The 13,657-nt window shown below is 44.8% G+C and overlaps 1 protein-coding gene across 9 annotated transcripts in view; it reads left to right on the top strand.

The window, feature by feature from the left end:
* Positions 1-13,657, top strand: part of LOC119969045 (zinc finger and BTB domain-containing protein 20-like) — a 430,652-nt gene that overhangs the window by 67,338 nt on the left and 349,657 nt on the right. For all 9 annotated transcript variants that reach the window (XR_005461285.1, XR_005461286.1, XR_005461287.1 and 6 more), the window contains exon 2: positions 772-1,006. The gene's annotated coding sequence lies outside the window, so the exon portion shown is untranslated. The remainder of the gene's footprint in view (positions 1-771; positions 1,007-13,657) is intronic.

The following is a 13,657-nucleotide window of genomic DNA, read 5'->3' as shown; positions in this document are numbered from 1 at the left end:
TGGCCCTTGTATCAGCCCAAGTTGATTGATTTATTATCCATGGTTGCTTTACAGATCGGGAGTACAGCTTAAAATGCTGTTTCCCTTTTAAAGGTGGCGCTGCAGTAACTATTTTTTTCACGCTTCCTGCGTGTGTTGGGTTTAGATTGGCTAACACAGTGATTTTCAAAGGGATCAAATTTTTTGAAGCAAGTTTTTATTTTAAAGGTTTGGGCCGGGTGGAATGTTTTCAGAGTGTGGGAAACCAATTGAAAGACGACTCTTGGCTCTGGCAGCCATTTTAAAACTTCTGGCTTATTTTCAGTGGAGCTTGGCGGCCGTATGGTCTTGCACCATCTCTGAACCCGGGCTGGCCGCTGTGATTAACGAAACAACTGCTTTGACTGATTAATGACCTGAAGGCGTCTAAAGGCTTACTCAGCCTTCAAACTGAATTTTTTTTCAATGGACTTTTCTTTTGCCTTTCAGCGTCTGTATTGGGACTTCTTAGGTTATTTTTAGCTTATGTCTTCGGTCCAGGTGCACTTCAGTCGGGTCAGGATGCATGCTATTCCTTTAGTTCTTTCAGACTCTGGGGTCCTTCACCAGATTCTTTGGTTCTGGGTTCGTTCATGAGCTGCCACCATGTTGTAAGGATTTGTTCTGTTGGTCTCACAAAGAGGTTCAAGGCTTGTAAAGTTGAACATTAATGTTTATTGGTAACATATAATTATTTACATATGTTCAAAGTATAACAAACTATGAGCTAATTCCATGCTTACTTCTACACAGGTCTCTGCACACTCTTAGACTGACCTGGGTCCCTTGTCATGTGACCCTTTACTGTGGGCGGTACTGTTCTCCAGTCCCACATTAACCCTTGCTATGCAAACACCCTTATACCAGAAAGATGGGAGACTACCTGATTCGGAAATAATTTGGGAGCGGAAGTTATCAGGGATCACCAGGTTATGGAAAATATGAAAGCAAGCCTGGAACAAGAGGCCAATCAGCAGCAGAGAGACAGGTGAGATTGACCAAATATGGGATTCTGAGTAAACCCAGAAATAGTAAGTGACTAGAACTAATTTACGATTACCATCAAGAGCAGAGGCAGGAAAAGAGAGCAAAGTAAAATATATTTTTGATGTTAGCTTGACATAATTCTGTGTGGTATGTTGGGTAGCTTTGGAGGGCAGAATCTCTTTTCCTTGCTTCCCCTCACCTTAGAAAACATGCAGTGTTGTGATTCACTGGTTCATTTGTAAGATACTTCAGATGTTTTAAGGTTTGTTTTTCTGACATTTTTAAAATCAAATTTGTGCTCAACAAGGTGAGGGATGTTAAAAATTAAAAACTTTTGTTTCAGGTACTGTCAAGTCAGATGGAGCAAAATGAAATGCAAGCTAAGGACCCCTTTAACAGTCCCAACAATATGTATTTGTTTAAGCTTCCTAGCAGCACTGCTTTCTGTAGCTGTTATTATGACACCCTGGGCCACAGTGCGGTCAATTCCAGTGCATTTCACCTGAAATCGCAACACAGTTGAAATTAACTTTTATTTGAAAATACCCAAGATCTTCGGCTGTCCAATAACTACCTCACCATGTTTGTAAACTTAAACAGAATTAACTTTTTGTTATTACAGTAACTATAATTAAATAGGCAAAAAATACAACTGGTTAATTACTACCTAATCTTTAACCGCGCCACCCCTTTAACTCGCCCTACCCTCTATAGATGCGCACACGCAGACAGACAAACACAGAGGGGAAATAGGAGTGTAAAATAAAGATAAAAGTAAAGTATAAAGAGTCTTTGTTTCAGATGTACGACTTCTTCAGTTGAGGCATTCAGATGGATGTTATCTTTTCTTTCAGATTGTAATGGTTTTCACTGTAAACTCACAGAATTATCAGGCAGCCAGCATTTGAGAGAGAGAGAGATGCTTTCAGGGTTTAGAAGTATCTGCCTTCAGATAACAGGCAGCAGAGAGAGATCTGCTTCCATCTTGAGGGTCCAGTCAGTGACTTCTCCTGGACGCTCATCAAAAAAACTCCACCTGACAGGAACCAGTCGCTGTTGGTTGCTGGTCAGAATATTGTCCCTGGCCAATCCATTGGCGACCAGGCAACCAATCGAAATGAATCCCTCCAATCTCTAGGGTGCCATAAATTCTGGGTTCTTCTGCCACATTACAAAACTTCATAACACACTGTACTATTTTGACATTGAGTTCCTTGCTTCTTCTGTGCAACTTAAAGGTCTGTGTGCATTAACGATTCATGGCAAAAACGATAAAGACAAAATAAAAGAAATAGAATATAAGGCAATCAGCAGGAAGGGACCTTATGCTTTGATGACTTTCCATTTCTCAGCTATTTGGTGTAATATCCATAAATACACCAATTACTGTTGATGTAGGAGTAATTTTGTGCATTTGAGCCCATAACCACTAGAAACTGAACCCAAAGCATGTTGATGAAGAAATCATTCCATTCATCAGAGCTGTATTGCCACTGACTGTACCCTTCAGTTTCGATCCCTGGGACTCTTGCTTTAATTAATGCAATAAGTCCTTGTTTATTAACATCACTGATCAGATTTTTTCAGTTAGAATTCTGGCTTCAACATATAGTGAAGGCAATCCAAGATCTTATTATGGTAGCATCCATATTATACTGGAACACCTATTACAAATAGTTCTGATGTCTGCAATGATGCCCAAGAAATATGCCAAGCAATATTGCTGTCCGAGAACACCTGGCAACTCGTTTCATGTTGCCTCAGCACTTGTGGGGCTGAGCTTTTGCAGAAGTACTTTAATGAACAGTGGGACACTCTTTAAACAACATCTGACTATTTGGATTATTGTATTGTATCTACTTCCAGTGTGGCTGACTGCTTAACCAACAGTGTAAGATATATGTGTTTTGATTTTCCTAGGATCCTAAGTGTGGACTAATGAGGAAGGGAGACTAAAAGATTGTTGGGGGTGGGGGGGGGGGCAATCCATTTACCCTACACATCTTTGAGTTGTGGGGGTGAGACTCACGCAGACACGGGGAGAATGTGCAAACTCCACACGGACAGTGACCCGGGTCCTCGGCGCCCTGAGGCAGCAGTGAGTGTGTTATTGGCTTTTAACCTTTTAACCACTTTCAATGGTGCAGGAGTTTCTTGTGCATCAGAGGAGAGCTGCACTTTGCTCACCCCACTTATGGTCTTCAAAAGGTCCACAAATTCACCCTGTCCTGGACGTGCAAAATTAATGAAGTTTCTCAGCAGGAACGATTCAAGATGATAATTTATTAGTTTGTCCCCTTAGCCGTAAAACTCTTTTGGTGCTGAGAAAGCCATTTGGCTCTTTCACTAAAATTTCTCAGTGCGCAAAGCACCTTTGACATTACAGACAATGTTCATTGGTCTTTTGGTGTGTTTGTGAATGTATATTGTTTGTAGCCCGCGCTTACTCGTGAGAGGATTACCTTGTGATGGATCCTTTTTAAACAAATACTCTGGAAGCAGGTTTGAAGTACATTTCTCATCAACTGAGAAATCTCATATTCCAGGTGTATGCTGCTGTTATCTCTGTGATGAATTGTTTTACTACCAATTAGTTTTATTGCCTAAAAGTAGGGAATTAGTTGATGTCAGCTGTGGGCTTAAAAATTGTACATCTCTCCAACTGAGCAAGGAGATAATAACAATGTTGATTTGTGACATCTTGTGACAACATACATGTATGCTGTAGTTTTTTGCCAAAGATCTGCAGAAGGGTTTGGTGTGAATGCTGGAAATTATAGAGCATGATTATTCCTGGAAAATGTCTTGTTCACAGTTTCTCAAATATTTTCCTATTCATAAATAGCATTTTTAAAAACAAAACACTGAAAATGCAGGTAATCTTGGATGGGATGCCTCATTTTTTAACAGAGCACCACCATGCAGTGTAACAAAGTTGTTCATGTGCTAGACAGCATGGTGGCACAATGATTAGCACTGCTGTCTCACAGCTCCAGGGACCCAGGTTGAATTCCGACCTTGGGTGACTGTGTGAAGTTTGCACATTTTCTCCCTGTCTGCGTAGGTTTCCTTCGGGTGTTCTGCTTTCCTCCCAGTCCAAAGATGTGCAGGTTAGGGGATAGGTTGGGGGAATTTGTGGAGACCTCTTTCCTCTTTTGGAGGGTCGGTGCAGACATGATAGGCCAATGGCCTCCTGCACTGTAAGGTTTCTATGTTCTATGGTAGCAGTACTGCATATGTGCAGCCTCAGCAGGTAACCACCTTTGCCTCTATGAGCTGTAAATGTTCAGTGATCAATGTTATCTTGCAAGGCTGCCTTTAAATTTATTGTTTGTACTTGAAAACAATTGAGTATAAAAACCCATGTGTTGGCAGTCAGGGTTTATCTGGCTGTGGTGTATGGAGGTAAATTAAGCACATTGTGCTCATAATTGTGACAAAAACCTATTCTGTTTTCACAAAGGAACAAGATTTCTTATTTCCTTTCTGAGAAATAATTTATCTCGAGTCCGAGAAAAATATTTCAAAGAGACCTGCTTGACATATTTGCCTAATTTAACCTTTCTAAATTTCAGGTTCTACTGAGCCATTCAGTCCATTGTCTTTATTGCGTGTGTCATGATCCCCTTGCGGGGAATCTGTAAACCAAATTATCTTTTTTCAGACTAATACAAACAAAACTGAAGGGCAGGCATAGAGGTTGAACAGAGAGCTTTAAAGGAAATGTCTTAGAGCTTCAGCTTACACATGCAAACTGGCAGTTACAAACTAACTAAGATGGCTGCTATGTCACATGATTTTACATTAGTTCCTGCAATGCTATAACCACTTACATAAAAATATGTTCAAATGATTATATTTAACATACTGACAAATACACTATCGCAAAATTTCTCCTTCCCTTGAACAGAAAAAATCCACATAGTCTAACAATTCTGTCATGGACAGGGCCGGGAGAACTGAGACCCTTGTAGCCTTTTTCTTACGGTCTGTAATCAGTGTGGGTTTGGAGCAGAGGCTCTGTGTGTTTCTTAGTCCCTGGAGTGTGTGATCAATTTAAATAACAGCTGCAAGCCTTCATGGATTTAAATAAATTTAGGGGATTATTTATTCATGCATTCACCCCAAATGTCTACACGCCATATCATTCACACACGAATAGTTCATGTGTTTGGTACGTGGAACAGTTATTGAGGCCCCGGTGAAGGCAACATTTTTACTTGAGTTTAGGTAGTTTCAATGACTGTAGTCATACATCAGAGATTATTGTAGGATTCTCTCAGAAAGATGAATGTCCAGCAGGTAGTAAAGTTAGTTCCTTGTATTTTCTTCCTACCAGGAGATAAACCGGTGGGCATGGAATAGCAATCAGACTGGAAGACTTTTCAAATGTAATCGTTTCCAGGTTTCAAAAAGGCCTGGGTCTGCTGCTGATGTCCTGTAGCTGCTGGTATGTGTAGACTGACTGAGTTTCTTTCTGGGGCTTAGCATACTAAAGTATTTGTACCAGAAGCTAATTTCAGTCACATCCTGCCAGGTTCCCATGCCTTCCATTGCCCACATTGGAACCAGGGTGATTGATACACAATGGGAAATTATTGGTAACCCACCAGCATTCCAGCTACAATAGATCACTGAAACACCTTATTTGATATTTTATCAATATTGCTCTGACACCAACTTGGTCCATAATGATGACGGTATGTCATAGAACATAGAACATAGAACAGTACCGCACTCGATGTTGTGCCGAGCAATGATCACCCTACTCAAACCCACGTATCCACCCTATACCCGTAACCCAACAACCCTTTTTTTGGGACACTACGGGCAATTTAGCATGGCCAATCCACCTAACCCGCACATCTTTGGACTGTGGGAGGAAACCGGAGCACCCGGAGGAAACCCACGCACACACGGGGAGGACGTGCAGACTCCGCACAGACAGTGACATGTGTTTGGAGAAGCTCTTTTTGTTAACTAGTTTAGCAGTCCTGCCACGCATCACAAGATCCCGCCATCTGATCAATGTGACAGCTGCTTTCAGCCCAGAATATTGGCAGGCCAGTCGTCTTTCCCTCACTATTCCCATTTTCCCTTGGTGGGGTTGACCAGGTATGGCAGACTGAGGTTTTGCCAGATGTGCACTTGGTGTACTTTTGAGTACTATTCCATTGAATATACTAATTTTTGTCTTGATATGACCAATATGTTCACATTAGTAGGGATCTCCTGGATGGTCCCGGGCGACCGCTCTATAATGATCAGCCATAGAGCTTGGCGCATGGGGTCCTGAGAAGTCTCCCCTCTCTTGTTTTGACCAAAGCATGAGATCTACATTGTGGACAACCTTCACGCTTGCACAGACTTCGTCCAACTGGGAGTGGAGTGGTATCCCTCACGCCTTCCCATGGTTGGATAGCATGTCTGATAAGAGCATCTGCAGTAAGTATTTGCGGCTCAAGAAACGTCAGCTCAGTGTCATTTAGTTGAAAGCTGAGCTGCAGACTCTGCACCACATCAGGGAGGAGAAATGTTACCTGGATAAGGTGAATTCTCTGGATTATTACTTGAGTCATGTGAAAATTGTCATAGGGTATATGACATTAAAGAAGTGAATTTGTGGCTCAAAGACTGGTGTATGAGAAGTGGATTCCGGTTTGTGGGGCACTGGCACCAGTATCGGGGAAAGTGGAGGCTTTATTGTTGGCATGGTCTACACCTAAACCATGCTGGGATGAGTGTTCTTGCAGACTGCATAACTGGGGAAATAGGGTGGGTTTTAAGCTAAATATTAGGGGAGAGGAATCAAATGGGGAAAGATGTGTTATATCAAAGAGACAAAGTAAGAGAGGAAAACAGTAAGATGGCAAATGAGGGTCAGAGATTGGCAGGATACGACAAAGAGAAAAAAATGCACCAACAATCAAGACCGGATGTTACGCAGATAACAGAAAAGACAAAACTAAAGGCTTTGTATCTGAATGTTTGTAGTATTCATAACAAAGCAAATTAATTGATAATAAATGAATTGATAGTGCAAATTGACGTAAATAAATATGATCATTACAGAAACATATGGGCAGCATGGTGGCGCAGTGGATAGCACTGCTGCCTCACGGCGCTGAGGTCCCAGGCTCGATCCCGGCTCCTTATTTGAAGAAGGATGTAAATGCATTGAAGATGGCTCGGAGGTTGTTTGATAGATCAATACCAGGAATGAGTGAGTTGTTGTCTTACGAGATTAAGTTGGACATACTGGGCTTTTTTTTCTACGGAGTTTAGAAGCAATGACTTGACTAAAGTATACACGACCCGAATAGACCGATCACAGTGGGTGTGGAAAGGATGCTTCCTTTTGTGGGTGAATCTAGAACTCTGGGACATTGTTTTAAAATTAGGGGTCCCCCTTTATAGGGCAGAGATGAGAAATTGCTTCTCTGTGGGTTGTGGAACTTTGAAACTCTCTGCCTCTGGAGGCAGGGTCACTGAAGATTTTTAAGGCTAGGTAACTGCATTGTTGTTAGGTGAGGGAATCAAAGGTTTTCGGGGGTAGATGGGAATGTGGAATTTGAAGCACAAACTGATCAACCATGATTATATTGACTGGCAGAGCAGGGTCGAGGGCCGAATGTCCTTCTTCTGGTCGTATTTTGTATGTTTGTATCTTTATAAGCTACAATATATCAACCAGAGAGCAAATCGTCACACAAAGTCCCAAGTGAAAACCACCAATGTTATATCTTTTCAACTTTTAACACTTTTCAAAAAGAAATGACTTTTCTTCCTTTCTTCCTGTCTCCATTAACTTTGCACCTGTAACAGTAAAGTATCGAATGCTCAGGCTTACAACATCAGTTGTTCTCTGATTAGGCACAGTAGCACAATCAGCTTACACTGCTTCGCTGCCACACCAATAATGTCCAAACTTGAGAGCACTGACCTGCTGCAAAATATGGAATGCCCATTTCCCCTGTATTGACTGGGACTTACTTAGTGCTAGCGGTTTAGATGGGGCAGATTTTGTAAGGTGTTTGCAGTAAGGCTTCTTGAAGCAATATGTGGATAGTCCAACTGGTGAAGGGGCAGTACTGGACCTAGTATTGGAGAATGAGCCAGGACAATGGGTGAGGTTTCAGGAGGGGAACATTTTGGGAGTAATGACCACAATTCTGTAAGTAGGGTAAGGATGAAGGTAACCTTCTTGTTAAGGTACTAAACTGGGGAAAGGAAAATTACGATAACATTAGACAGAATTGAAGAATTTGGATTGGGTGCAGCTGTTGGAGGGTAAATCAACATCAGACATGTGGGAACCTTTCAAGCGACAGTTGATTCAAGGAAGTCACATTCCTGAGAGAACAAAGGATAAGTATGGGAAGTTTGGGGAGCCTTGGATAGCGAGGGATATTGTGAACAATACCGTGCAGGGCAGCACGGTAGCATTGTGGATAGCACAACTGCTTCACAGCTCCAGGGTCCCAAGTTCGATTCCAGCTTGGGTCACTGTCTATGCGGAGTCTGCACATCCTCCCTGTGTGTGCGTGGGTTTCCTCCGGGTGCTCCGGTTTCCTCCCACAGTCCAAAGATGTGCAGGTTAGGTGGATTGGCCATGATAAATTGCCCTTAGTGTCCAAAATTGCCCTTGGTGTCGGGTGGGGTTACTGGGTTATGGGGATAGGGTGGAGGTGTTGACCTTGGGTAGCATGCTCTTCCCAAGAGCCGGTGCAGACTCGATGGACCGAATGGCCTCCTTCTGCACTGTAAATTCTATGAATATCAAAAAGAGAAAGGAGGTGTTTGCACGGTCCAGAAGGGTGGTGACAGTCAAAACCCTTGATTATAAGGAAATTAAGAAGGTACTTAAGCAGGAAATTAGGAGGGCTAGGAGGGGTCATGAAAGGTCCTAGGCTAGTAGGATTAAGGTAAATCCCAAAGATTTTAATTCATAAGCAAGAGGGTGGCCAGGGGAAGGATTGGACCACTTGAGGACATTGGGGGGAATTGGTTGAGCCAGAGGAAATGGATAAGGTACTAAATGAGTACTTTGCATCAGTATTCACCAAAGAAAAGGACTTTGTGGAAGATGATTCTTGGGTAGGGTGTGTGGATAGTCTGGGTCATGTTGACATCAAAAAGGAGGTGTTGGGTGTTTTAAAATACGTTAAGGTAGATAAGTCTCCTGAGCCTAATTCGATTTACCCCAGAATACTGAGGGAAGCAAGGGAGGAAATTGCTGGGGCCTTGACTGACATTTTTGTATCCTCATTGGCTACAGATAAGGGGCGGAATTCTCCGACCCCCCGCAGGGTCGGGGAATCGCCCGGGGCCGGCGTAAGTCCCACCCCCGCCGTGGCCGGAATTCTCCGCCACCCGGGAATTGGCGGGAGCGGGAATCACGCCCCGCCCATCAGTGTGCCCTCCGCGCCGATCGGCATGCCCCTCGCGGCGATTCTCCGGCCCGCGATGGGCCGAAGTCCCGCCGCTGACAGGCCAATCCCGCTGACGTGGTTCAAACCACCTCTGTGCCAGCAGGATTGGCGGCGCGAGCGGGCCCCTGGGGTCCTGGGGGGGGCGCGAGGCGATCGGACCCGGGGGGTGCCCCCACGGTGGCCTGGCCCACGATCGGGGCCCACCGATCAGCATGCGGGCCAGTGCCGTGGGGGCACTCTTTTTCTTCCGCCACCGCCATGGTGGAGCCATGGCGGAGGCGGAAGAGACCCCCTCCACCGCGCATGCGTCGGTGGTGACGTCAGCGGCCGCTGACTCACCGGCACATGCGCGGACCAGCGAAGGCCTTTGGCCAGCCCCGACGCCGGGCGGCGTAGCGCCAAAGGCCGTTGGCGCCAGTTTTTGCGACATCGGCGGAGCAGGAGCCACTCCGGCGTGGGCCTAGCCTCTAAAGGTGTGGAGAATTCTGCACCTTTGAGGAGGCCTGACGCCGGAGTGGTTGGCGCCACTCCACTACGCCGGGACCCCATGCCCTGCCAGGTAGGGGAGAATTGTGCCCAAGGTTCCAGAAGACTGGAGAATCACTAATGTGGTACCACTGTTTAAGAAAGATAGCAGGGATAATCCAGGAAACTATAGGCCGGTGAACCTCACGTCGGGTATACCACCTTGGCCAAAACCCTCAGCACTTCCTGGTGCCTTATCCCTCTATACTCATAAAGCTTAAGAAGGTTCTCTGGTTTCAATTTAACTGTGTGTTTGCTGGGAGAGTGAGTGTTCTGCAGCACAGGAAGAGGCTGGATACCAAAAAGGTGTGGTTGTTTGCTGACTTCAGGCAATTAACACTCCGGAGTCCTGGGAAGTTGAGGTGTTGGAATGTTGCTGATTCCCTGCCAGAGGCAGTTAGGGCACAGGAGAAGCTCTTTAAGCCATCTAAGGCTTAGTACAGCTGGGGTGGAGTTCAAAGAAACCTAGGAGCAGTGGCGGCTTAATGAAGCGAGTGGCCTGAAAAAGAGCGGGAATTGTGCTGATAATTAGAGATAGGAGTCTAGCTTTGTGAAACCCATGGAATACAGTCTCAGGACGAGAGATTAAACTATCAGGAGGTGAGCAGTTGTTGAGGCAGTCTGTGCCGGTGCAGCTTTGAGGGAAATTCAGAGGCCAGGTCATGGCATGTGAACCATGGAAGTCTTCAGTGAGGAAGACAGAGTTGTAACTTTTGTAGATTTTGTAACTTATCAGTGGCCACTGACGTCTGTGAGCTGCTGAGAAAAACATGGAATGTATCTTTGTCGCATCTGCCATTTAATGCAAACTGGTGTGTTTGACCACTGCTTGCAAGTTAACTAATATTTTCATCACACACAAGCTTTGACAAAGAGTCGTCCAGACTCAAAAACGTTGGACTCAACGTTAGCTCCCTTCTCTCTGCACAGATGCTGTCCGACCTGCTGTGATTATCCAGTATTTTCTGTTTTTGTTTCAGATTTCATCATCGGCAGTAATTTGTTTTAATCATATTTACCTCAAGTTAATTCTGAATGTAGGTAGTACAGAGGCTAGGGTGGAAATTAGATGTGGGACTGTTGGGGGTCCGAGGGTTCTGTGACAAAATTGAAAAAGTAATTGAGGAATATGTCGGTTTCAACTGTACAGGTGAGGTGTCGAATGCAGTTGTCTGGGAGGCTCTAAAGGCGGTGGTGAGGGGTGAGGTGATCTCGTTTAAGGCCAGAGTGGACAAAGAGGAGAGGTTGGAGTGGCAGAGGGTAATAGATGAGATGCTGGAGGGAGATAGGAGCTATGCAGAAGCTGGGGACCCAGCGAAGTTGGAAAAGAGGAAGGAACTACAGGCGAGCTTTGACCGATGATCTACCAGGAAGGCAGTGCGCCAACCGAGGCGAGCAAGGGGGGCAGTTTACGAGCATGGAGAGGAGGCGAGTATGTTAGCGGGTCAGCTTCGGAGGGAGGCGGCGGCAAGAGAAATTGTTCAGGTGTGGGGGGACAGGGCAGGGAAGTTGGTGGTGGCTCCGGATCTGCTTAACAAGATCTTTGAGGAATTCTATGAGAGGTTGTACAGGTCAGAGCCACCTGGGGGAGGGCGGGAGATGCAGGAATTTCTAGATGGGCTGGATTACCCGAGGTTAGGGGAGGGGGACAGGGCTACATTAGAAGCAGTGATAGTGGAGCAGAAGATAAAAGATGCGATTGGGAGGATGCAGTCGGGGAAGGTGGCAGGGCCGGATGGGTTTCAGGTGGAATATTAAAAAAAATTCAAGGATAAGCTGGCACCCCTGATGGTGGGGATGTTTGAGGAGGCGATGGGGAAGGGGGTGTTACCACAAACTTTGGGGTAGGCATCGATTTCGCTGTTATTTAAAAAAGGTAAGGAACCAATTAGCGAAGGTACTAGCAGGTAGTCTGGAGGAGTGCCTCCCGAAGGTCATAGATGAAGATAAGAACGGGTTTGTGAGAGGGAGGCAGCTCTTTTCGAATGTTAGAAGGGTATTGAACGTGGTTATGGCACCGACGGAGGGGAAGGAAACAGGTGGTTGTGGCATTGGATGCTGAGATAGCGTTTGACTGGGTAGAATGGGGGTAATTGATAGCAGTTCCGGGGCGGTTTGGGATTGGACCAAGATTTGTGGACTGGCTAAAGCTACTATATAAGGAGCCGAGGGCGAATGTCCGCACAAATGACATCAACTTGAGATACTTTTCTCTCCACCGTGAGACTAGGCAGAGATGTCCTATGTGCCCCCTGCTGTTTGCACTCGCGATTGAGCTGTTGGCATCGCGTTAAGAAGTTCGGGGGTAAGGAAAGGGATAGTGCGGGGGAGGGATATAGCATAGGGTGTCCTTGTATGCCGATGACTTGTTCTATGTGTCGGAACCGCGTGTGTCAATAGGGGGAATATTGGAGCTGCTCGGGTGTTTGGGTCTTTCTCAGGGTACAAATTAAATCTAGACAAGAGTGAGTATTGTTGTTATTGATATGGGGATTGACATTATATTCATTGCTGCTTGTTGTTTATTATTGGTGGGTGCAAATTTGGGAAAAAATATGAAAAAGGAGAATAAAAATATTTAAAAAAAAAAGTTAATTCTGAATGTTAAAGTAGAAGATAGATATTGTAAATTGTGTTACTTTTATGACTTAGTACGGGAAGTTTATTTGTTAGTTTAAAACTGTGGGAACTAGGGGGCAGCACGGTGGCGCAGTGGTAGCACTGCAGTCTCACAGAGCCAAGGTCCCAGGTTCGATCCCGGCTCTGGGTCACTGTCCGTGTGGAGTTTGCACAATCTCCCCGTGTTTGCATGAGTTTCACCCCCACAACCCAAAGATGTGCAGGGTAGGTGGATTGAACATGCTAAATTGCCCCTTAATTGGAAAAAATTAATTGGGTACTCTGAATTTTAAAAAAACTGTGGGCTCTGAATTTAAAAAAAACTGTGGGAACCTGTGGATTTATTCTGTGTGTGGGTGACTGGGATTTCAAACTTTGAACAAAAAGTTAATCGTTCCTAACCAGATCGTAACGAGTAAGTCAGTTTATTATAAAGAAAAAAGTGTGTGGCACATATCTAAAGTAACATGAAACATGGTAGAACCCCATGCTTGATAACGTTTATTGATTGGTGACAGGTAAGTGGGATTAATACCACTTGTAATGCGAACAAATTAGAATTAGAATTAAACTGAACAACAGAAGCAACCAGGAGTGAAAAATGTCTGTCAGGGCTCAAAGACATTGGCCGCAAACTAGAATTAGTTTGTCAGATAAGAGCATATCAATAGGAAATGTTCAAAGCGAGGATGCAGAATAGCAATATGAATATAAAGAAAAAGACAATAAAAGTCTGTGTAGGCTCTGCATAGAATCATAGAATTTACAGTGCAGAAAGAGGCCATTGAGTCTTCACTGGCCTTTGGAAAGAGCACTCTACTTAAGCCCATGCCTCCACCCTATCCCTGTACCCAGTCACCTCACCTAACTCTTTGCACACTGAGGGGCAATTTAGCATGGCCAATCCACCTAACCGGCATATCTTTGGACTGTGGGAGGAAACCGGAGAACCCGGAGGAAACCCACGCACACACGGGGAGAAAGTGCAAACTCCACAGTCACTCGAGGACCAAATTGAACCCGGGCCATGGAGCTGCTAACCACTGCCACCGTGCAGCCCCCGTAACCATGATACT

The sequence above is a fragment of the Scyliorhinus canicula genome, chromosome 7 (assembly GCF_902713615.1).
Source record: "Scyliorhinus canicula chromosome 7, sScyCan1.1, whole genome shotgun sequence".
Taxonomy (NCBI): domain Eukaryota; kingdom Metazoa; phylum Chordata; class Chondrichthyes; order Carcharhiniformes; family Scyliorhinidae; genus Scyliorhinus; species Scyliorhinus canicula.
This window is presented reverse-complemented; position numbering and strand designations above follow the sequence as displayed.